The sequence below is a fragment of the Phyllostomus discolor genome, chromosome 13 (genome assembly GCF_004126475.2).
Source record: "Phyllostomus discolor isolate MPI-MPIP mPhyDis1 chromosome 13, mPhyDis1.pri.v3, whole genome shotgun sequence".
NCBI classification, from domain to species: Eukaryota; Metazoa; Chordata; class Mammalia; order Chiroptera; family Phyllostomidae; genus Phyllostomus; species Phyllostomus discolor.
The window spans coordinates 24,581,419-24,607,841 of record NC_040915.2 but is presented as its reverse complement, the minus strand read 5'-3'; positions in this window follow the sequence as shown (position 1 = coordinate 24,607,841).

Below are 26,423 nucleotides of genomic sequence, written 5' to 3'. Positions count from 1 at the left end.
CATTCTTCACAACAGCTGAGGAATGGAAACAAGTCATGCCCATCCATGAATGAATGGGTACAGAGAATGTGAAGATGTGGTGTATACACACAATAAACTATTATTTACCCATAAAAAAGAAGGAAATCCCACCATTTGCAACAACATAAATGAACTTGGAAGGCATTATGCTAAGTGAAATAAATCAGGCAGAGAAAGACAAATACTGTATGATCTACTTATACATGGAATCTTAAAAAAAGTTGAATTCATAAAAATATAGATCAGGGTGGCGGTTAGCAGGGGCTGGGGGCTAAGGGCAACGGGAGATGTGGGTGAAAGGGCACTGGCTCAGTTATGAGATGAGTACGTTCTGGGGACGGAATGCACAGCACGGCGGCTGCAGTTCACACGCGGTGCTGCAGACCGGGGAGTTGCTAAGAGAGCAGACCCTAAATGTTCTCGCCACAAAAAAGGTAATTATGTGAGGTGATGGAGGTGTAACTTATTGTTAAAATCATTTTTGTAATATATACACGTATCAAATCATCACACTGTACACACCTTAAACTTACACAATGTTACATGTCAATTGCATCTCAGTGAAGGTGGAAAAAATAGTCACGGGTGGGATAAGTGATGTAAAGACCGCTGAGAGAGACCCCGTCTAAAACATCAAGGTGAGGTTCTCAGGGAAATGATGTTCGAGCTGAGGTCAGCAGAACAGCCTGAGGCAGTGGTCCGCAAACCACAGCCCACAGGCCAATCCAGTCTAGCACCTACTTTCATAAATAGAGTGTTACTGGAACACAGCCATTCTCATTTGCTTCCATGTTACCCATGGCTCTTTTCGTGACACAACAGCAGAGCTGGGTAGATGTGACACCCATAACATGGCTCACAAAGGCTAAAATATTATTGTCTGCTCCTTCACAGACATTTTGCAAAAAAACTGACCAAAAGGCTCCGAAGAGAGGGTTAGTCTGTGGAAAGCAGAGCAGGAGGGGAAGCAGTGCGTGCATGGGCCCACAGAAGGAGAGAACCCAGCAGTCAGACTCAGAAATCTGAGTGGCTGTATTAGTTCCCAGGGTGGCCGCAACAAACAAATTACCATAAATTGAGCGGTTTAAAACAGAAAGTTATTCTCTCTCAGTTCTGGAAGCTAGAAGTCTGCCCTAAAAGCGTCAGCAGGGTGGGTTCCCTCTGGGGGCTCTGAGGAAGAATCCGCCCCGTGCCTGCTCCTAGCTTCTGCTGGCAACTCTCGGCATCCTATGGCTTGTTCACGCACCACACCGATCTCTGCCTCCATCCTCACACGGCCTTCCCCTCCACGTGCCTCTGAGCCCCCTGCTGTCCTGTCTCCTAGAAGAACACTTGTCTTTGTATCGAGGGCCACCCAACCCAGGATGATCTCATCCCAACATTCTTACCCTAATTATATCCACAAAGACCCTCAGCACAAGTAAGTTCACTTTCGAGGCTCCATGCAAATCTACATTTTGTGGGCCCAAAGTTCACACACTATAGAAATCAAAGAACTCGTGAAGGCCAGTGGGATGGGGAATAAGATGAGAGATGAGGAATGTCAGAAGATGAACCCAGAGAGACTGTGGGGGTCGGCTCTTCCGGGCCCTTGAAGGACACACTAATGATAGAGGAGACTAATCTTGGGGGCAGGGCAAGAACATTAACATGCAATCTGACACAACTAAAAAAAAAAAAAAAAAAAAGTACATCGAAAAGATGCCGCTATAATTGGATCAGCCCATATGGGACTCTGGAAACACTTTTCCAATCATGCTCTCTTCTAAATGGAGGCCCCCCAAAGTACCAGATTAATAAGTAGCAAAAACGCTTGACAGAAAAATTAATATTTGAATGATAAGTCTCAGATTAAAACCGTCAAGTTTTTTGAAATGCAATTTGAGTACTGTGGACACTATTTTTATCTAGTAATTCAAACTGTCTTTTTTTTTAAGGTTCATTTGTCAAAGGCTGGATCATTTAGACAAGTCTCAGGCCTGCACTCCCGCTTCCCCAGGCCGAGGCCGGGCGACCCGATTTGTAAACTCTGCTCATCTCATTCGCTGTGGCCAAGCATGACCCTCGGAGGGAGGCCTGGAAGCAGTTTCCACCCCTTGCTCAGAGGACCGCATCAGGCCTCAGCCATCCCTAATTCGGCTTGACCGTGCCCCCTAGTTTGGGAACTCAGCAGCTGCATTCACTTCCCAGACCCCGCCCTCTCTTGCAGCGCAGTTCCGGTGGCAGGAAGCATGCCTTGCTTCCAGGGACCATGTTCTGAGCTGACTACTTCTTCTGTGTATCACCCCTTCAATGCAGATGGCATGCCTCGCCCCTGCCTTCTGGATGGTTGCTAGGATACTGCCACCACCTGATAAACTTCCGCAGCGAGTACACAAGGTAGATCACAAGATCAGAGGCAAGAATCATGATTATACTTTTCCTAAATTGAACTTAATTTCTATTCTGAGATTTCCTTTGCTGTGGCAGAATCTGAACTCACAATTCAGAATGTCCCCACCCCCGTCTCCCCCAGGGCTACATGGGACCATGGCATAAGTGGAAAGGGACCGGTAAGGGCCACTGTCATTTATCCACATTGGCATGTTCCCAGATAACTTCATTTATCTCATCAAAAGCACTGCTGTAGCCTTCTTTTCCCAAACCCAGGACCTCTGCAGACCTAGCTCTGTCAACTGTGGCCGGACCTGTCCTACCACAGGTGAGACACTGAGCCACATCTGTGCCACTCTGAGGTCTGGTAAGTTCAGAGATTCTATCGTGATACTCCATGCAGTCATTTCTGCTCCATTGTCCCTGTTCCCATTCCAGGTGCAAGGGAATCCTGGCATCTTACTTGCTCCCTGGGAGTCACCCAGAGATGGGAAAACATTCCTGTTTTCAGATTCCTTAGAGCTCTTGGGGATGTTCTTGCTACCTCCAAGACAAAACTCAGAAGAGGGGAACAGAATAGGAGACCTATCCCTGGGGACCCACCCAGGGTAGAGTTCTTTCCCACTCTGATCACCATTCTCTACCTCTAGTCAAATGGCCTTTTTATCTAGTCCCAGAGAAAGAGAAATGGGACATGACTCACTGTCTCTTTCCACATTTTCTACATCACACTTGAACCTTGGCTTTGGAAATTCCAAAGCCAAAATTTTTATTCTTTTTTTTCTGGTTCTGTTGCCCTCCCCACTTCTTTGAGGACAGCAGTTACAGAATATTCTACCTGCTGCATAAATGAAAGAAGGGCTACAAGATAAGAGAAAGGAGGAAAACCTTGATTAATACACCAAAATAATATCCCCCTACTCTTCCCTTACACCAGCTGTGCGGGCTACATTGGAATTCATCATGTCCGAGTACTCCCAGCCTGCTGAATCAACAAGCAGTAGCTCTTCCAGCACCTGGGTAGTGACATACACGCTCCAGAAATGGAACCCAGTCTGCCTGCCGGGCTGCTTTGCTCCTTCTGTCGTTTCCCCACACATTCTTCCCCTCGCCACTCCGCTGATGCGTGCATGTGGAGCTGCAGTGATTTGTCAGGCACTGTGCCTGGCGCTTGGGATACAGGGGTGATCCTGAACACAAGGACGCTTTCATGAAGAAGTTCTCTGTTTCGGGGAGGGCTACTCAGTCTTGGCACTATTGACATTTGGGGCCAGACAGTTACGGAGAAGAACTATCCTATATACTGCAGAATGTTTAGCAGGATCTTCTACCCACTAAATAGCAGGAACACCTTTTGATAACCAAAAATGTCTAGCAACATTGCCATATGTCCCTTGGGGACAAACTCACCCCTGGTTGAGAATCACTCCTCTAGCTGCAGAAGCAAGCACCTAAATTGACCCTTATAATACAGTGAGGCCAATGCATGGACAGAGACACACAGGTCAGTGTGGAATCCTAAGGAAGGCAGTGGACCCTCCCTGGGGTGGGCTGGGGGAGATGGGCTAGTGATGCTCAAGCACACAATGCTCACAGAATGTTTGAACCACAGTGCGTATCACCGTTCCACATTTCTGCTCTGTCATCCACCACATGCTTACTCATTCAATAAATACTTCTGGGAACTGAATCCGGACATATAAAAAATTAATAAGATGTGGCTGCTGCTTGCACAGTGGCCTAGCCACTGTGGTTAGGACCAGGGTCTCTGGGATCTGACCACTTGATTACAAACCCCAGTCTACCACTTACCAACCCTCTGATATTGGGCAAGCCACTTAACCTCTCTGATCTACAGTTTCTTGTTCTGTAAAATGAAGATAATAATGGTACTGCTCTTTGAGTGAAATCGGATTAAATTGGATCATCCTTGTAAATCTCTTAGGATCTGGTCTGTCAGATGGAATGCATGGAATAAATGGTAGTTTTTATCAATGAGTGTCCAAGTTGTATATTCTTTTTAAAGACTTTATTTATTTATTTTTAGAAAGAGGGCAAGGGATGGAGAAAGTGGGGTAAAGAAACATCAATGCATGAGAGATGTTGCCTCTCTTGTGCCCCCAACCAGGTATCTGGTCTGCAACCCAGCCGTCGACCTTCACTGGGAATCGAACCGGTGACCTTTCAGTTTGCAGGCTGGTGCTCAATCCACCAAGCCACACCAGCCAGGGCCCAAGTTATATGTTCTTGTGGGAAGGCCTTGTTTCAGCCATGGACCCTCATCAGTGCCACTGCAGTTAACCGGATTACGTTTGGTCCTGCCCTAAGATGTGAAAAGCAGAGGTGGGGTCTCTTGTCTATCACTGGATTTCCATTAAAATATTGTTAAGATTAAAAGTACTATGAAGTCTTAATTAGGGGCATTAATTTCCAGAATAATAAATTTAAAATTTCAGGTCAGCTACAGTAACTATAATAAACGAGGGGGAGGTGGGGAGACAAGAAAATACTCTGAAAAATGAAACAATTTCAGGTTTCAGCATTACTTCTCAGTTGATATGTTCAGTCACAAATTGTCGTTTTTCTATTTTAATACACAAATATTGGTTTGGAGACTCCGTCTTCTCCCAGGCTCTATGCGACTCCTCGCACACATCTGAGCATAACAATCACCTCACAAAGAGCTGCCTGGGGATGTTTTAATAGCAGTCTCCAAATATATGGGACGTTATTACACGGAACATGATGACCAGCTGTTCCCTCCCTCCACAGAGGACGGAGAAAAATAAATAGGCTGAAAATTACAGAGCCTGATAATTTGATGTAGACTCACTGAAGAACTTTGCAGAGTAAAAAAAAAATCACTGTGGATAACCTAAAAAAAAGATGTAGGAAATATGGTACAGCCAAAAAAAAAAAGTTGACAGAGATTTGGGGGATGTAGGTTGTTGTGCCAGCTGAGAACCCACAATCACCGCAAGCCACTGACACTCTTAAGGATATTTTCTAATCTGCAAAATCTTCCACATATTCCTTATTTATATAATGGGGTTGGAGTGTAACCAGAACTTCCCTGGGACTCAACAGCCATGGGTACAAATGAGGTCACTTTAGAGCAGCGTTCTCAACTGGGGGTGATTTTGCAGTAACTGGAGACATTTTTCATTGTCACAACCGAGGGAGGCAAGGTGCTCCGGGTACCTAATGACTAGAGGTCAGGGAGGCTGCAAAATATCCTACAATGCACAGGACATCCCCCCACAACACAAAGAATCATCTGGTTCAAAGCACAATCAGCGCCAAGGCTGAGAAACCCTGCCCCAGGATGAGAATCTAACTTGCTTTTGATTGTATGCCTATCCATTTAACCCTGCATCCCAGGGTCCAGGTTTCACTGATAATTTGAGAGCCTTTGAGTACTATAGCTGTTGCTATTCATGGGGTATTTCCAGCTCTCCACCTTCTGGGTCATGGTAGGGCTGCCATTTCGACTCTCTTTTAAGTTAGGTGGCCATGTGATCTGTTTTAGCCAATTAAGTGTGAGTGCGAGAGGGGTAGTTAACTAGTAAGGCCGCTGGATGGTTCTCTGGGTTCCCTCCCCACTACTGCACCCATCTCGGAAGCACAGGTCTGGGGTCACAGTGACACCCTTATCCTCCTGGCTTCCTCGATCATGTTGATGAGCAGTGTCCCCTGCCAACTGGCTGGACATGTAGTGTTAGAAATAAATGTTTTTCCTGTAGTTGGATGGAGTCAAAAGTATGGTCATTTTAAAGATGGAAAATATGATTTTTAGAAAAGCACCATATAAGGAGTATAGGTTGTCAAGTCAAACTTCCATAATTCAAGTCTGTCTCTACTGCTTAATCGCTGTGTGCCGCTAAGTTATCCAGTATCTCTGCCCTCCAGGTTTCTCATGAGTAACACGGCGGAGTAAAAGCCTCTTTTTTTTTTGACATCAAATGGGAATACTCATGCAGAGCACTTAGTAAAATACATTGCTTACGTTGCAAGCCCTTTACAAATATTGACTCATTTAATTCTCATAACAGCTTTGTGAAATAAAAATTGTATGAGTAACATATTTTTTGGACTATAAAACGCACCCCCCCAAATTTGGGGGGAAGTGGAGGTGTGTCTTATAGTCTGAATGTGGCTTACCTGGCTCTCTGGGAGTAGGGGGCAGTGGTGGAGTGGGGTCACAGGAGACAAGAGCAGGGTTGCCACTGCATTTTCCTCCCAAATTTGGGGCGGAGTGAGGGGTGCACCTTATAGTCTGAAAAATATGGTAATATCCCCACTTGCGTGGATGAGGAAACTGAGGCACTAAGATGTTAAGCAACTTTCCCAAGCTCACTGAACTAGTAAATGACAGAGGCAGGACCCAAACTCAGGCTGTGTGGCTACACAGTCCACACTACCAACCATGACACAATGAACATGAGGATGATGATGACAATGACAATGACAATAACAACAAACAACAACATCATTAAAAATGCTACCTGTTGGGCCACACTGAGTTACGGACAAGTACAGGTCCCAGACTATTCCCTCGGAGAGTGCACAGTCTGCTACGGAAGATAAGACCTGAACTTCTAAAATGCCCAGGCAAAATAGAATGTGGTAAGTGCCATATAACATATAAAGATAAGTACTTGGCAATCTTACTAAATCTCCCATTTAACCCTCAGTTAACCTGAAAATTCAATTAACCAGAATCATTACCCATATGTTATCATTAATCAAGGCTTTATAGTATCAGTTGAACTCATTTAACCTTAATAAGCAGATGACTGCATGTGGACTGCGAGAGGATTCAGGGGCACAGTAACTCAGAGATCGGCTCCACGGCTAAGTGTCCTCCTAAAAGCAGAGAGACCACCGCTGAACAGAAAGGGAGGATCGAGAAACAGTGAGTGCTTAGCACAACACAGGAAGGGGAGAAATATGTTGCTTTCTGGAAGACTAAGTAGGTCAGACGAGAAAGAAGGAGCCCTTGGCACCAGAGACGTTTGCTGGGCAGCGTCTGGCGGAACAGATGGCCCACTTTTCCAGCCGGCAGTCCGAAGGACAGAGACTGGTGCGGCAAGGGGCGGCCGTCTACAGAAAACCAACTGTGAGCACAGGCCATTCCTGAGCACCCCGAGCATGATTGCAGGAACGGTGAAACAATGCAAAAGGCAAGGAAATCCGGGACATGTGCCGAGCAACCGTGGTGATTAAGCTCTTTCCCTGTACAAAACGACCTCCTTTTCTTCCAACCTGAGAAAATCCAATTCACCCTTCAAGGCCCAACTCAAGTACCCTGGGAACTACCCCCTTACGCTCCTGAAAGAATCAAGTTGTTCCTTTTTCTAAATTCACCTTGTTTTTTTATATCTCTTCTGCACCACTTTTCACAGTGTAATTTACACAATGGATTTTTCTACAAAGGAGAAAAGAAAGTGGTCCCAATAGTTATAGAAAGTTTTGTCAAGATCAATACAGGGTGAGGCAAAAGTAGGTTTACAGTTGTCCACATGGAAAATAATACTATAATTAATAAATAATAATTCAAGAATAAACTCTGTGTTTTGTATGCTCACAACAGTAAACCTCTTTTTGCCCACCCCCACCGCGCCCCTATAGACTCCTGAAGGAGAAGGCCTGGGGCATACCTCTGTCCACTCAACTACATCCCTTTGCTAGTTTAACAAGCCATGGTCGATGCTTGTGACACAGTGGCACTCGATAAGCATGACTCTCACAGTAAAAATTCATTTTATGGTGTTCCTTCCACAGCATTCTTAGAATGAAATAAGATCGTGCTCCAAAAAAGGATGAATGTCCAAGCAGATACACAAAGCTCTGCTTCTCTGTACGGACAGAGGGGGTAAGAGGCAAGAATTCAGATGTCACGTGTGAGTAAGGCCGGTCCTACTGACAGGTGACAATGATCAACCAGCAGGTCATCAGACTGAAGCAGCTTCTTCCAGCCTGAGAGCACAGGAAGTCACCCCCAGGAGGGAGCCGGGACGTGCTCCTTGAAGACCTTGTCCTGACGCCCCTCAGCTACAGTCTGTCTGCCCTGCTCCCATTCTCCCAGGTCATTTTGTCTCTCCATTTGGGTAGTTTTATTTGCTGTGACACCATCTATCTGCCTCCCCAACACGACAGCGAACCTCATTTGGCCAAAAATTAAACTTGACCTGTGTCTCTTGAACTGAATTGGAAAGATGACCTCACCCATCAGTTTTACGAATGACAAACGAAAACTAAGTCAGACCTTTTCTCTCTTCAGAGAGCAACGAAGGACTTCATTCTGCTACAGGTGGCAGAGGTGAGCCCGCCCCCCTTCATTAGAACTGAGGAATGGAGGTTATTATCTACTGTGGTCACCTCTTTGAGCTCTGTAGCCCCTAAAATCATTGCAGCCAGAAATACTTACAGAAGTGAAAGTCCCCAATTAATGTTAGTACATCTGGGCCAAACCTTCACTTGTGCACGGGAGTCACTCCCGTTTTCCGGGAACCCTCCTAACCCGATTTTATCCAAATGGCTCTGTGAACATGTGGCTTTCAGGGACTCCTGAACAAATAAATGAGTTCCTGGGCTGGCATTTCCCTTCTGAGGCTGACAACAAGCTCATATTGAGTATTAAAGAGAAGACCTGAAGGTGATTGATGATCCCTCCTGTGTGTGTGTCTATGTGGGCATGCGGGTGCTTGCGACAGGAGCCGCTGCATTTAGAGTTCTAGCTGCTTCCTACAGTATCATCTTCACCTTCTCACTGAAACATGTTATTGCCCATCTCAGTGTCCATTTCGGTAATGGGATTGCTATTAATCCTAGGCACAATGATGTTTCCAGCCAGGGCATCACATTACCAGCCAAGACAAACAAAATCGAGCTGCAGAAGCACTGGTACACAATGTGACCTCAAACTCTTTTTTAAAAAATCCTAAATTCTTTTCCTGTGACCCCCTTCCAATGCTTTAGGAGAGAGGTCATGACTTAAAATTACAGTGTAGATATCATCAACATACAAGGGACAGAAACGCTCGGAGTGTGGGTGAGATTGCCCTGGCAACCACAGCCCTCTCAAGTGTATGTCTGCATGCATTTTTTTTTTTAATGTTTCTATCCTGGATCTTCACTCCACCCTCGCCTCTGAAGTAAGCAAACTAGAAGATGGCCGGAACGACCCAGTCCACAACTTGCAAACTGGCTAATTCTTGGATAAGCCATTGAACAAGGGATAAGACTGATTCCTGAAGCTGTGAGGGCCCCCAGTTGGGCTTCAGAGATCACTTTGGGCAGTAGCGAGCCAAGGAATCATCAAGGAGAAAAATATGTGACTCGGAGGGACAAAAGAGAGCATCTCAGAGGCCCTGCACAGAAACGTCCTTACCTGCGGCACGGGGTTAAAGGACCCAGATGGAGAAAGAAAGAACTCCAGAAGGAGAAGGATATTGGCTCCTGGAGGCAGAAGTACCTCTGACCTTGAAAAGAAGACATCATTTGTCAGCGGCTGAGTGGAAATGCGTGGGAGAAGCGCACAGGACACATGTGCGCCTGCGTACAGACCTCGACCCCTGACCTCAATGAGGGGGGCGGTGCGCAGTATCACGCCTGGATGCCTAAGCAAGATTTTAGGGGCACGGGGGCTCATCTTTAAATGAAATTGAATCCCACAGGGAGAGAATTATTCTTTTATCATTTTCTTTTGCATTCGTCTGATTATTATAAGGTCTTTATTTGATATTAGTATGTTTTTAACAACTCTCTGACACCTGCAACCTCTCTTTCAACAGACATTCTGGCAGGTACTGCAGTACTGAACTAGAAGTCCCAGTAAATAACACACTTCCCTTTTCACTGTGTTCAGTTTTACAGCGGCCCTCTATTTACAGCAGGTATTTTTAGTTGTGGCAATGAGAGATTCTCTTTAGACTACAACTATATAAAAATGTAAATGTCTTAATGAATCATTACATAAAAAGTTATGGAGGTTATATGCATATATGGCATAAAAAATGTGATGATGGTTTATAAATGCCAAAAGCGTGGGGACCCTTATTCTAAACCCTTCAAACAATCCATCTTCTGTCCTGGACCAGCGTCTTCTCCTGTGGTGGTTGGCACACACTTCAGTGTCACACCTGCTTCTGGAGATCACTCTTGAAGATCACGCTGAAGGCACACGCTCAGTGCAGAGTGACAGAGAGTGACCGGAGCAGAGAACAGAATGATAACCACAGCGTAAGAACGTGAGTCTCGCGGGGCCTCTGCACTGGCGCAGGGGGCTGCTCTGAAGAATCTAGAGAAGTGTCATGTGAATGAGACTCTATGGGATGTGGTCTTTGCGTCCAAAAAGGACAGACATGTTTATATCTACCTAGACATAGATACTGTCAAGAAACACATCCCCGATGATATATGGAACTTCCCTACAGCACAAACTATCCACAGGTAGAATGTAGTTGCAAGAGGCTAGGCTTAGGGACCAGAAGGTGAACCTGGGTTCTAGTCTTCCCACCAATAGTTCCTGCTAAATGAGATTGTAGATAGCAACTGAACTCTCCAAGCCTTGTGTTCATCGTGTAGAAGGTGAGAAACTTGGACTAGATGAAAGGAAGGCGAACACGTCCACCTTGGTCATGCTGATTGCTTGCTATTTGCTGCCTGGAACTCCTTGTTAAGAAGAGTTGCGGGGGTGGGGGGTGGGGTCACATTTGGGCTCTGTGGGAAGAGGAACTGATCAGCAACACCTACCAGGGACAGATCTACCAGCATACTTCGAATTGTCTCAGACCATATGATCATTACGACTCCTCCCAGCTCTGCAACACAGCATCAGTTTCCCATCCCTTCATTTAATTTGCAAATAGGTTCACTGCCAGAAATAATTCCTGGCCCAAAACAATGCCACATTATCCTTAAAAAAGCAACAAAAATTTTTTTTGCTGTGTTCATTAGTGTCAACTTTGTTTATGGATATCAATGCCTTTTCTACTTTATGGGATCATGCCGAAAGTCACAAATCAGGGACCAGTGCCACCAGTGTTCTCAGCAGCTGACTATTAGATCTCTAGGACCTCCATCAATTAAAATGAAATAATGATTCAAAATTTACCTGCCCTATAGGTTTTCGAAAATAAATGTGCTGCTTTTGTTGGCCTGCCTGATTGATAAAGGGGAAATTCCATTCTCCCTTCACTCTTCCAGGAATGACCGGCACTTCTGAGGTGTGAAAAAATCCCTCATTCACTGGAAAGACATTTTTTAACAAGCGTGCCCTCTTCAGAGGGGGCTTCCTTCCCCCGACACACCAAGATGCTTTCTAGTAAATCTGCTTTTACAATGATTACGTGAGTTCCACTTTATTTTCTCTCCCTCATCATATATAACATGCGGGATAACAGATGATCCTGTACCCGAACGCCATGGAAAGATCCCAAAGACAACGCATTTGTCAAAGGCCACAGCAGACTCTGCTGACCGCTGGTACTGTTCGAGTGTGACCACGTTTCATTTTTCATCAGCATTCTGCTTAATTTACCACCAGTGTCATCTCCCAGGGCCGTCGGCCTGGAAAGATGATGCCCTCGTCATGTGGACTTCACGGGCATGACGGCTGCGGGGCTGGGGCTGGGGCTGCAGGAGAGGGCCATCACTCATAATTTCCCACGCAACTTAGTTGAGGCAGGCGGTGCCTCGGAGCTGGAGGAGAAGGAGGACTGGAAGCTATGCTGATGGGCAGGTAATATCTCAGCCGCATCTGCTGCTGGCTGCAATGTTTCCAGCTCCTTGTCTTGGGAGAAGAGGCTGTACACTTGCTACTACCTAAGGTGTGATCCCGCATTGTCCAGTACTCCAGCTACTAGCCCTGAGTGGTGGCTACTGAGCACTCGAGATGCAGCCAGTCTGAACTGAGATATGCTGAGTGCACAACACACACGTCAGACTTTGAAGAGTTAGTACAAAAATAAATGCAATAATTTTCATTCTGATTCCACATTGAAATGATCATATATTGGATAAACTGGGTGAAATTATACATAAGATCAAAATTAAGTTTACTCAGGGGCTTTTTACTTTTTAATGTGGCTATTAGAAAATGCTAAATTATGCATGTGGTTTACAGGAGGCTTAGACTGGACCTCACTGCTCTGGAATGAGAGTACCACCGAACCCCAGCCCTTCCTTTTTCGGGGAGGAAATCCCAGAGCATGGTTAGGAATGCAGCTTGTCTGTGGCCAGTAGCCGACGCGTGACAGAATGGGATGAGTAACCACATCTCTGGTTCCCGGCCTTGACCCCTCTCATCCCACACTGTCTCTTAAACAGAAGCACACAACCCTAAGAGTGGGGAGGCCTGGATTTCCTTGCATACTCAATCCCTTAACTCACTAGTGACAGTGTTAACCTTCCTATACCTCAGTTATCACTTGGCTAAAAGTCAAACACATGCCCCATGGTTGATGGAAACACCAGAAAAATAAAAAGAGAGCTTTGGAAATCTTCAAGGACAGCCCGAGGATGAGGCAGTCCGGCACAGAGCATCGAGTGCAAACCCTGGAGCAAGACCACATGGTGGGTCTGCGTTCTGACACCAGTAGCACCATTATGTGCTAGTTACTCACAGTCTCTGGGCCTCGGTTTTCTCGTCCGTACTAGACTTCACCTTAGAGGGTGGCTGGCAGAATTAACTTAGTTAACACATACGATGTACTTAGAACCGTGTCAGGCATAAAAGAAATAAATGACGAGTGTGAGAGATTATTAGAGATGACTGTTAAGATTAATAATATGATTAATGATTATTATTGGAGAAGACTATGCTATCTATTATTATTAGAGATGATATTCTATTTTTGTCATCCAATTCCTGTAAGTAAAACTCACAAAAAATAGTTTCTTAAATGAAAGCTCATGGGTGATCACCCACTCTGTGTGATTTTAGGGACAGGAGAATGACCCAATGCCCTTAAAAGAATGATCCTTTCCATGGTCTCTAAAAATATTAATGGTACTATTACTTTCCCAGGTTTCTGAGAGAATTAAATGACTATTACGCTGACTGAAAATAAATGCTAGCTTTCTTCTTTAAATGACAACAACAAAAAACTTTCTATCCACTAGTAGATATTTTAATACCATTAGCAATGTATCTCTTCAATTTAAAGCTTTGGTTTTGCTGGGTCCCTTTACCTGTCTTCCTTCTCTCTCCAAACGTATAGAGAATTCCATCGACTGCAAACGAATCTCAGGACTGGGGCATTCTTTTAACTTCAGTCCTCTTTCCTTCCAAATTCTGCCCAACTTATATGAGTAGATGGTCTACACCTATTGCCTCTTTTTTCCTATTAATAATGTCTTCTGACGCCTCAGCCCCCTGGACACTTCTCTGAAACGAGTCTTCAAAGGCACCATGTGGCATTGCCTTTTTTGGCCTTTGGTCCTCCTTGACTTCCTGCACAACCTCCTTCTAATTCTATCTTTGTTTTGCTACTTCTCTGACCACTCAACTTCTTAATCCCCTTCTTGATTCTCTCTTCCATTCCCCTCACCTTGACCTTCCTTAGGCCTCACATTCTCCTTTTCACTCTTCCTATTCTATACTGGTGCCTGAATTCTCCCCCAGGCTTCTCTCTCTCTCCCTCTCCCTCCCTCCCTATCTCCCCCTCCACCCCTCTCCTCTTCTCCCCCTCTCCTCCCCACACCTTCACTTTCTCCCCCCCTTTCCCCACCCTGTTTTAGGCATGTCCAAGTAAATGGCCTTCCTTCACATGAAGCCTGAAGTTCCTGTCAATTGACTGAGCTTTATTTCAGTTACTGATCTCACTAGTCTTCCAGTTTTTCAGCATTGAAAATACAGAGTTTTCTTAGATTCCTCACAATGGATTGTATGTCTGAGCTTGAATCTGCATTTTCTATCTTACTAGCTGTATTAGTCTGTGTTCTCGAGAGAAACATAATAGGAGATATAAACACACACACACACACACACACACACACACGGGAGAAGAGAGCAAGAGAGGGAGAGAGGAGAGAGGGAAGGAGGGGGAGGGGAGGAAGGGAGATAAATTATGAATTGGCTCATGCAATTAGAAAGGCTGGGAAGTACCACAATCTACCGTCTGCAGGCAGGAAACCCAGGAAAGCCGATCATGTAGTTCAGGCCAAGTCCAAAAGCCTGACAACCAGAGGAACAAGTGGTCTAATTCCTAGTCCCAGGGCAGAAGGAAACTACTGTACCACCTCAAGCAGTCAGGGAGAGAAAAGGCAAATTCTCCCTTCTTCCAACGTTTTGTTCTGTTCGGGCCCTCAGTGAACATCATGACGCCCACTCACACTGGGGAGCGTGAATGTCCTATCTAGTCTACCAATGCAAATGCTGATCTCATCCCGAGCCCTCTCACAGCCCACCCAGGAACGATGTCTAGCGCAGTACCTGGGCACCCTGTGACCCAGTCAAACCGACACGTAGAGTCAGCAAGCACACTAGCCTTGTAAGCGTGACCAAGTTGCTCAACCTCCTTGACCTCAGGTTTTTCACTGGAAAATACAATCCCTGCAGGATTATAGAGGCTAACGCCTTCAGATCCTTAGCATGTCTTTTGGTCTACCTTGAATATCACTCTCCAAATGAATTCCTATTCATTCATCAAGGTGAACTGTCCAGGGTATTTCTTTTTCCAGTCACAAATGAAAAATATTCATTCAACATAGGCATTATTTATATTATTATTACTCCATGTTTGACTTGCAGAATTAACATACTGATTCTTTTACACTTGCAATAACTCATTGTGACTTGTAGATTCTTACTATGAAATGCCTTCTGTGTCTCTTTATACTTTTCCATTTTCCATCCCTACCATTTCCACCAGGCTTTTATCATTTCATAACAAATCTTCACTCAATTTCCAACAGTGTCTTCTAATCCTTGTCTCCATTCATCAACTCTGCCAGGCTAATTTCTTTACAACTCTACTATTATTCTGTCACTTCCCTATTTGAAAGCCTTCCACAATGTCTCATTGCCTGTCTGCAATTGAAAAAAAAAAAAAAAAAAGAGGTAATAACACCTAGGCCTTCCATTATCTGGCATTAAATTACTTTTCTAGTCTCATCTCCAACAATGCTACAATATTCTCCACTCGTGCTCCACTGGTCTATTTCTTGGTGTTTGAATCAACTCTGTGCTCCCACATCAAGACCCTCGTTAACAATATTACCTGTCTTGAGGAAGGTTCATACTTCTGTGCACTGATATCCTTCTGAGATTCTGGTTCCTTGACTCTTCCTTCTCCAGATCACTCAAACTCACACCAGTTTTTGCCTCCTCTATACCACCTGGCTGGTCATGAATCATGCACTGTTTTGGTCCTCAAGTTCATGGGCTTCGGATTAGAGACTGGGTTTGAATTTAGCTGCCTCCTACTAGTTGTGTGAAGTTGAGCAAGCCACATACCTCTCCAATTGTTTGCTCAGCTATGAAATGGGTATACAGTGATCTACTTCACAAAGATGGCTCTAAGATTAAATAAGATATTGCATCTACCTTGTGTCAGCTACCAAGAAAGTAAATTGCACCTGGCTGGCATAGCTCAGTGGATTGAGCTCAGGCTGCGAACCAAAGCATTGCAGGTTTGATTCCCAGTCAGGGTACACGCCTAGGTTGCAGGCCACGGCCCCCAGCAACCAAACATTGATGTTTCTCTCTCTCTCTCGCTCTCCCTCCCTTCCCTCTCTAAAAATGGATGAATAAAATCTCTAAAAAAAAAAAAAAGAAAGTAAATTGCAACTCAGATTGGAAAAAATATCTGCAAGTCATATATTTGATAAGAATCCAGTACCCAGAATACATAGTAGCTTTTACAACTCAACCATAAAAAGACAAACAACACAATTTAAAAATGGGTAAAGGATTTGGACAGAAATGTCTCCAGAGAATATATACAAATGGTCAATAAGCAGATGCAAAGATGTTCTCAACATTGTTAGTCATTAGGAAAACTAAATTATAGGAATGCAAATCAAAGCCACAATTAGGAGCCTCTTCACACACACTAGGCTAGCTGTAATTTTCTTTCCTTAAAAAAGGAAGTAAGTGTTGGCAAGGATGTAGGCACATCGGACCCTTCATGCGTCGCTGGTGGCAATGCAGAATGACGCGGCTGCTGTGACAAACCAGTCTGGCCCCTCCTCACAGAGCTGAACACGGAGTCACATAGGACTTGGTAATTCCACTGCCAGGAGAATCCATTTCAAGAAAAATAAAAACATGTTCACACAAAAACTTACATGTGAGTGTTCACAACAGCGTTATTCATAACAGCCAAAAAGGGGAAACAATGCAAATGTCTACCAACTGACAAACGGATAACAAATGTGGCACACGCATGCGGCGGAACCTCTCTGACTCACGAGAAGGAATGAGGCGCGGGCACAGGCCACATACGGCATGCGTGGACCCTGACAACATCCTGCTGAGCGAAAGGAGTCAGACACAAAGTGCCACATAGTACAGGGCTCCATTTCTACGAAGTGTCCACAATGGGCAAATCCATAAAGACAGCAGATTAGTGATTTCGGGGGCTTGATGGGGAGGCAGAAGGAGGCATGGCGACCACCGGTGCAAAGGTGTCTTTTGGAGCTGAACTTAGTGAAATTCTAACTTGGATGTTCTGGGATTAGACAGTAATGATAGTTGCACAACATTGTGAATGTACTAAAAAAAATACAAAAATTGCACACTTTTAAATGGTGAAAATTATGGTATGTGAATTGTATCTCAAAAAATTAAGAGTAAAAAGTGGAGAAGAGAGCGTCAGGTAGTGCCTGAGTTGGAGACACTGCGTGGTGTGCGAGGTGTCCCCCTGCCCTCAGTAAACATGGTGCGAGGAAGTCGGTGCTCAGAACAAAGTCGCTCCGATGACACACAGACCACGCTCCGCACCGCCCCTCATCTTTGCCACACGCGTGCTGACGCAGAGGGCTGTGGGAAACAAGTCTTTCTGATGGTCTCGCCGTTTTGAACAAAAAGGTGTCTGCTCCATCGTATGATTGGTTGATAGTCATGAAAGAAAAAAGTCATTCGTATCTCTGGTTCGACTCCATGAATCTGTGGAGACTGTATTCATCAATGTAGCCGAATGCACAGACATCGCACAGACGACTCGGAGGAGGGAGTTCAGGAATCAGGAAAGGCCGAGAGAGTATCACTAACACCGCTTCTGCCTAAAGAAAACACCGTGAGTGCTGCGTTTGCTAGAGAGATTGTGAAAGGAGTTAATAAAGTCAAATTAAACGTTAGGGAAAACAGGCTTGACAAACAATTTCTCAGTTCGAGACCGTGTATGAAAGCAAGGATGGAAGGGAACAGCAAGCCACCCGACTCAGATACACACGGCGTCACCACCCTCCTATGCTGCTTTCTCGGCCTGGGAACCTTGGCCACACGACTTCGTGTCTCCATTCACCTCTTTCCTCTTACGTAAAAAACAGAAAACAAAACTCCTCATAAGGACATTACTGTTACATGAAGGGCAACAAGCAGGGACCCTAAATGGCAGCTCTGATCATTAATTAGGACACAGGCCAGGAGCAGTGATGCCACCCAACATTTGGGCGGCGGTCGAGGGGAGTACCCACTCCCAGAGGGAGATCCCATTTCCCCGTGTCAAACATGAGCCCCTGACCACGGGCAGATCCCCACGTCCGCCACTGACCAGGGATTTTTATTCACCACTTTAAAGGCTCACAAGGAGGCATCTCTGTCCACGCTCGGTGGGAGAAACACACTGACTTCCTTTCTGTGTGGCAGACTAAGCTGACACATTGGGTGGTGAGGAGCCCCTTCCTGCCTCAGATAACTAGAAATATTTTTTAAGTTTCTCTCTCATGAAGATTTTAGGCCCAGACCGTTTTTGTTGTTGCTGTCACAGTAACTTTATTAGGCACTATATATTTTTTTTAATTTAATTTAATTTTATTGGGGTGACACTGGTTAATAAAATTATAAAGCTTTCAGGTATACAGCTCTATAATGCATCATCTGTATACTGTGTTGTGTGTTCACCACCCAAAGTCTCCTTCCATCACCATTCATCCCCCTTGTACCCTCTCCTAACCTCCCCACCCTCTCTCCCTCTGGTAATAAAGGAAGATAGAAAGACTACCTTACTGTAGCCTGTGTCTACGAACTAGGTTTGCTCTTTTTGCTCAATCCCCTCACCTTTTCCACCCAGACCCCAACCCCTTTCCTCTCTAACAGCTGTCAGTCTGTTCTCTGTATCTACGAGTCTAATTCTATTTTGTTTATTTTGTTCAGTCAATTCCACATGTAAGTGAAATATATGGTGTTTGTTTTTCTCTGACTGCCTCATTTCACTGAGCATAATACTCTCCAGGTCCCTCCATGCTGTCACAAAAGGTAAGATTTCCTCTTTATGGCTGAGTAGTATTCCACTGTGTGAATGTACCACAGCTATTTACCCGCTCGTCTACTGATGGGCACTCAGGCTGCTTCCAATTCTTGGCTACTAAATAATGCTGCATGAACATGGGGGTGCATATGTTTTTCTGAATTAGTGTTTTGGGTTTCCTCAGAATATTCCTAGAAGTGGGATCACTGGGTCATAAAGGAGTTCCATTTTAATTTTTGAGGAAACTCCATATGGCTTTCCACAGTGGCTGCACCAATATGCATTCCTACCAACAGTATATGAGGGTGGTTCCTTTTTCTCCAAATCCCTGCCAACATTTGCTGTTTGTTAATTTATTGATGAATGCCATTCTGACAGGTGTGAGATGATATCTCATTGTGTTTTTAATTTCTCTGATGATTAGTGGCGTTGAGTATCTTATCATATGTCTGTGGGTTGTCTGTATGTCCTCTTTGGAGAAGTGTCTGTTCAGGTCCTTTGTCCATTTATTAACTGGATTGTTTGTTTTTTTAGTGTTGAGTTAGAGTTCTTTATAAATTTTGGATATTAATCCATTATCAGAGGTATCATTAGTGAATATGTTCTCCCATTTAGTGGGTTGTCTTTTCATTTGATTGATGGTTTCCTTTGTTTGAGACCCAGCACATTTTAGAAAGACATTTAACAAATGTCCAAAGAGCATTTAAATTATAATTTATATAAAGTATTTTTAAAGATAGAAAAAGAAGACAACTGTGAAACTGACTTTACAAGACTGGGACATTTTTTATGCCGACACTGTAAAAGGATAGGAATAGGAGAGAATTATTGAGCCAACCTAATTTACATACATGATATAAAATTTCTAAATAAAATACCCATTAGTTGAATCTAGCAGCATTTTAAATCTAAAAAATTATGTTCAAGTAGAGTTTCTCCCAGGAATGTAAGGCTGTTTCAGTATCACGGTATCTTTTTAAGAAAATCACAACCGCAGCAGACTAACGGGGTTGAAACCTATGATCACCTCAGCGTCTGCAGAAGAGACATCAGACAACACTTCACAGCCTTTCCTATGGAAAGCTCTTACCGAGCAAGTAATAGCAAGAAAAATTCTTATTCTAATCAAACATACCTCCCAAAACTATACAGCAAGTGTAACACTTAATGACAAAATTTTAGAAGCATTCCCATTAAATTCAGAAAAAAAGACAAAAATTCTCATGTTTAATTTCTGTGATTGTCTTCCTGAAAGTCTTAGTCAATGGAATATAACAGGAAAAGTAATTGGTATAAGGAGTAGAAATTTTAGACATTTGCTAATGATTTGTTGACATAGAATATTAAAAGAAAAATTCAAACTACCAGAACTTATAAGATAATGATTTTATATTCAGTGGGGTTTTATATATAAAAGCAACTACAAAAAAAAAACAAGAATTTTTATATTATCAATAATCAATTAATAAAGATAATGGGCAAAACTATTTCCATTTACAATCATATTAAAATCAAGAAACAGATCTAATAAAATAATGATTAGTACCTTACAGAAAATATTTTCAAATGTTACTGAAGATCACAAGAAATATCTAAATGGAAAAATAATCATGTTTGTAGATGGCAAGATTAAATATTTTCTCTTTATATCTACAAATTATATCTGTAAATTAATCTACAAAACTCAAGGCCATTATCATCAAAACTAAAGAATCCTTATTAAAAAAAAAATGCAGCATATGGCATCAGTGTGTAGGTAAACAAAGTGACAAATAACTAGTGTAGGGAACCTAGAACAGACTTAAGCATTAGGTGACTCAGAAAGCAGGCACCATGGCGTCTGCCCTGGCTGGGTGGCTCAGTTGGATGGAGCGTTATCCCACATGCCAAAAGATTATGGGTTCAGTTCCCAGTGGGGGCACATACCTAAGCTGTGGGTTCCATACCCAGTCAGGGCACATCTGGGAGGCGACCAATCTATGTTTCTCCCTCACATTGATATTGCTCTCTCTCTCTTTCTCTCTCTCAAAATCAATAAACATATCCTTGGGTCAGGATTAAAGAAATAAAAGAAAACATAGCTTCATAAATTGGAAGGACAGCAAGATTACTTAATAAATGGTGTTTCCATTTGAAAACAATAAAATTAAATCTATATTCTATACTACACACACAAAAAAAAATTCCTGATGATTAAAAGACCTAAAAGTTAAGGGGAAAAAATTAAATCTATTCGAAGAAATATAGGAGGAAGACTTTTTGACACTGGAATCAAAATGAATGAGATAAACAAGACAAAAAATAAAGCACACTTAATAAAGGAAACAATTGCTAAGTTTGACTATGTTAAAATTAAAATATTCTGGGTGCTAAAGGTGCCATAAAGAAACAGAAGATAAGTAGCTAAGAGGAGTTACAACACAGAATAAGGATTAGTAAGAAGAATTTATACAAATGCCTACAAATTATTATGAGAAATAAACTTAAAAGCAGCAAAGGACATGAAGAGGTCATCAGAACAACCAGTGACCTATAAAAACATGCAACCTTGCTTGCATCAAGGAAATTAAGATTATATGGAACCATTCCTCATCCATTTTATCAATCTCATTCAGATTAATAAAATCAAAAGGCATGATAATACCAATCTTTGGTGAGGATGTGAGAAAATAGATGGGATTATACATTATAACAATCACATCAGACACCAATTTGGTGATATCCAGTGAAGTTTAAAATGCCTATAATCTGGGTATGACTTGCCAGTTGTGGCTATTGGTGTGAACCATAGAGAAACACTTTATATGTGTACCAGATATTTCATTCAAGGTCGTTTATTGATGCAATGTTTGTAATGGAGGGAAACTCCTTTCAGCAACCGAAATGTTCACTAGTAGAAAAATTGACAAATAAATTATGGCTCCTTCATAGATGGAATACTACATAGAGATTCACAATGCTCTCATTTAAGTGAAGTAAATCTATATAGATCAGTACATTTCAAGCCATAATGTTGAATGAAAAGAAAAAGTTGCAGAATGATAGTAAATACAATGTTAGAGTTTGTGTAAATTAAAACACACAAATCAATACCACAAACCATTTACTGGCAATATAAATGGATATAGCCAAAAACATCAATAGAAACGCACTCCAAATAATATTGCCCCTGGGGATAAAAGAAACACAGGGAGAAGGTCTGACTTGGTATATTAATTGGAGGCACAGAATAAGCAGAGAGAAGAGATGAAGCAGAAGAAATATTTGAACAGATGACAGCTGTGGATTTGCCAAACCCGAAGAAAGTTACCAGCTGAAAAGCAGTATAATGACAAGAGAAACAGACCAATTGACATTTGGAGTAGATTTAAATACACCTGTTTCGGTAATTGACAGAGCAAACAGACAAAACATCAGGGAGGACACAAAAAATCTGAACAACACAAGTAGCGATCATGGCCTGAGGGCGTGTAGAATGCTGTTCCTAATAACGACTCGGATGCTAATTGGGATACTGTTATTTGCACACAGAAGCAAGGGGCAATGTCCCACCTTAAGAGTTTAATGGCTCCAAAGCAGCAAGAAGCAGACTTCAGTGATCCCTCCTTGGCTTTTCAGCAGCTGGTGGCCTCTGCAGGAAAATGCAAAAGCAGAGTAGTTAAACCTTGGGTACATTTGCATTTACACATTTGCTAATTAAATCAAATGGAGAAACCTCATCTTCCCAGCCGAAAATATTCTAACCTGGGAGCTCAGCCAGGGCACAAGCTAAGAGTGCCTTGCACACCTCAGGGTCCAACAGAAATCGAACGTGGGCCAAAACTGAGAGCAACCTACGCAATTTTAAATTTATTGGCACTCAAAAAAATAAACAAACAGGTGAATCGACTGTAACAATGTATTTAGCCCAATATATTGAAAATATTATCATTTTTATGTGCAAGCAATATAAAAATGTTGAGGTAGTCCCATTTCTATCCTCGTATTAAATTTTCAAAATCCACCGTGTACTTTAGACTTACAAGCCTTAGGGGAGGAAAAGAGCTTTTCCTCTGCCCTCCTAGATTGGGCAACTGAGGCCTGCAAATTAAACTGACAACGGACAGAGTAACAGGAGAAAGGTGTACAAGTCAACATACTTGATGTCAACAATTTAATTTTTGCAGGCACAGAGGGCTTCATACAAAACACGGAAAGACCCAAAGAGGTGATGAAACCTAGGGTCTTAATATTATTTTAACGAAGGGTGATAAATTATGGAGAAGTGTCTAGACATCGGAAAAGGAGTTTGGGCATGGTAAGTTGTGGGGAAGGCAAATAATAAGGGGGAAACTAATTGAAGATAAGGGTTGCTTGAGTAAGGTTTGGTTTTGCAGACACACGTTTTTGCCAACTTCGTGTCTCCAGTAGTCACGGTGCTTTCCTCCTCCAGGTATGGGAGAGGGGATGTGAAACACCTTCACCAGGGGAAATTCATGCCCAGCTTTTAGGCAGATGGGGGAAGGCAGAGAGCTCACTGAATCTATTATTTCTCAACTGCCTTCATATCAAAATAATCTTTATGGCAAAGTGGCACATTTTGGGGTGGCATATTGTGAACCCTGTTGGGGCACATTTCAATTTGGACTCAACACATGTCACCTGCTCAATACCCACACGTGACTGGTGGCTTCTGTGTTGGAGAGCACTGATGGAGAGTTTCCTGGTGTTCCTCAAATAGTAACTTCTCCAAGTACAAGTGAAAGCTAGGATGTCAATCAGGCTACAAGCATGAAGTGCTTACCATAATCTCCAAATCACGGTAAGCTCCAGTGAAAAATAGCTATTCTTATTATTATTGTTACTGATCTTGGGTTGAATACTTTTGGCTTGTTCTATACAAAAATCCCACACTTGAATTTTTATACCCTTCTATGGTCCACGTGGACAAAACATCAAAACCTTATTATATACAGCACTTGTAAATGTCATGCATATTATTTAACTACCTCTTTAATGACACGGGTAGCTCACACTTTGGTCATTTTTCCCATATATCTGATTTAAGCATGCATGCATACCACCTGTACTATTATTTCAGACGTGCCTTCAAATCACCTTAATTCTTTAAATTGCATATATGGGACTTGACCCTCATCCTAAAAGGTCACAGCCCTGAAATCAGGAGTTTGACACTCTAGATATTTAGTTTTCTTAATGTTAAAATAAATGCATAACGTGTACCTCTTCTGAAAATATCATATATGCAAAATAGAACACAACATATTTTGAGAAACAGAAATTATATAATCACTATTTATACAGTGTCCTGTTCTGCCTCCTCTATCTTCAGGCTCTGCGGCCTTGGTGGGTTACTTAAGCCCTCCAGCCATGAGTTGTCTCATCTATAAACTGAGATTGGCAGGGGATTTTGAGCAGATGAGAGAATGCACACGAACTTTTAGCACAGTTCCTGGTTTGGTTGAATACCTTGATCAAGAAACGCTAGTTCTATTTTTATTATAAGGATATCTGCAGTGTACAAAGCATTTCCTGTGTATTATTTTCACAGGACTTCACTAAAGAAACCTACTTTCTCAATAGGAAAACAATGCCTGATCTCTTGTCCAGGGTTAATAGGCCCATGTATTGCAAAGGTAGACTTAAAATCAAGTATTTGCAGGCACGTTCACTGCTACTTCCACTAAACGACATTTGCTGTGGCAGGAAATGTGCTTGCCTATTTTTATCTCTGCTACCTATTGCAAAAGGAATCTTCCCACTGGCACAAAAAAAAATTGAGCAGAGGAAGTTGGAGAGTCTCATCTTTCATAACCATCAACAGGCATTTCAGGAGCCCCTGGAAGGTGCCCTTTTGCCACATACATATGATTTCTGCTGCTTCCGTGACTGACCACGGAGCAGATCTCTGTGAAATCTACCCCTGGAGCAAACACTCGAATGCACACCACAGTGAGGCCTTCACTTCGGGTCAGGCTACCTATGGCCAAGTGAGTTAAAGAAGCCGGAATGTGCTTCTGGAATTTAATTTCCAGCTGAGGTCTAATTCTTCATTCCACTCTGTGCAACTGTCGAGGCACCCAGCCCTGGTGTCTTCCATGGAGTCAGGGCAGATTCTGCCTTTCGACAGACCCAGGAAACCTTTTGAAGGAAATTTAAGTCAGAAAATCATGTCAGGAAATACTCCTCCGGATATGAGGCAGCTATAAAAAAAAAACGGGTCCTGTTCATAAACACTGAAGAACCACCACAATGTGACATTTTCTCTGTTTTTCTTCTCCAAGAAGATTTCTATACTTACACAAAAGTAGAATATGGATTATGACCAATCACAGCCTGTATTTCCAGAAGAGAATCGCTTATTAAAGTCTAAAAATATAGAATCTGTAGCATATAATTCAGATTTTAATATAATACTTTTTACTGAATTACTAAAATTACTGAAAAAGTAAAAATACTTATACTGAATACTTTTTTACTGAGTGACATTGGTTAATAAAATTACATAGGTTTCAGGGGTACCTATGCACCCCTATAACACATCATCCGTATATTGTATTGTATGCTCGCCACCCCAAGTCAAGTCTCCTTCCGTCACCATTTCTCATCCCCCTGCCTTCATCCTCTTCTGCCTCCCCCAAACTCCCTTTCTGTTGCCTGTATCTACCAGTTTTGGGTGTTTTTTTTTTAATTTTTACTTCATCCCTTCACCTGCTCCACCCAGCCCCACAATGCCCCTCCCCCCTGACAGCTGTCAGTATAATGCTCTTTTTTTAAAGTATTTTATGTGTTGGCCATCTCCTCAACAAAACTGCAAATTCTCCTGAGGCACATATTTTAGGAGGCTCTATTGGTAAAAAAAAAAAAATAGTTGATTCCAAAATCACTTGTGCCATATGATCCTGTTTCTGTAAAACGACAACTACATTTTAAACATCAGTTTTATATATATACACAGATACACATATATGTGTGTGTACACACACACACACACACACACACATCTGTCTGAAAGAGATTATACACCAAAGTGTCAACAATGTCCCCTGGGAGGGGGCACAGATTTTTTTATATACAGCTTTGTATTCTAACCTAAACAATGAGCATGTGGAACATGTGTTACCTGTAATATGTTTTCCAAACTATTTAAAAATAACACAGAAACACTCTGGCCACTCGGTGACATGCCAATCGCCGGCTCCCACATGGGAAGTAAGGCAGGAGGAGGAGGCTGAACAGCCCATGAAGCCCGTGGTGCAGCACACACCTGGGGCAGGTGCCTATGCAGACAGATCCCCATCTCAAGACTCCAGGAGAGAAACCTGCTAGCCAGCACCTACCAGCACGCTGCCCACTGACTGGGAATTCTGGTGGCCTGACTGACGTTAACTCCCATGACCCAGCCTAGTCATGCAGGTCCATTTCCTCACCCAATCTAATGAGGACAACACGTGTCTACTTCACAGGACTGATTACGTGAGGATGTGGGATGCTCAGCTTGGGAACTGGACCAGAGGGAGGTGTCTGATGCACAGGAGCTGTCTGTGGGCAGCCAGGCCCAGGCTCAGGTCCTCTGCCACACCCAGGGGCACGGTGGGGGGCAGGGGAGGA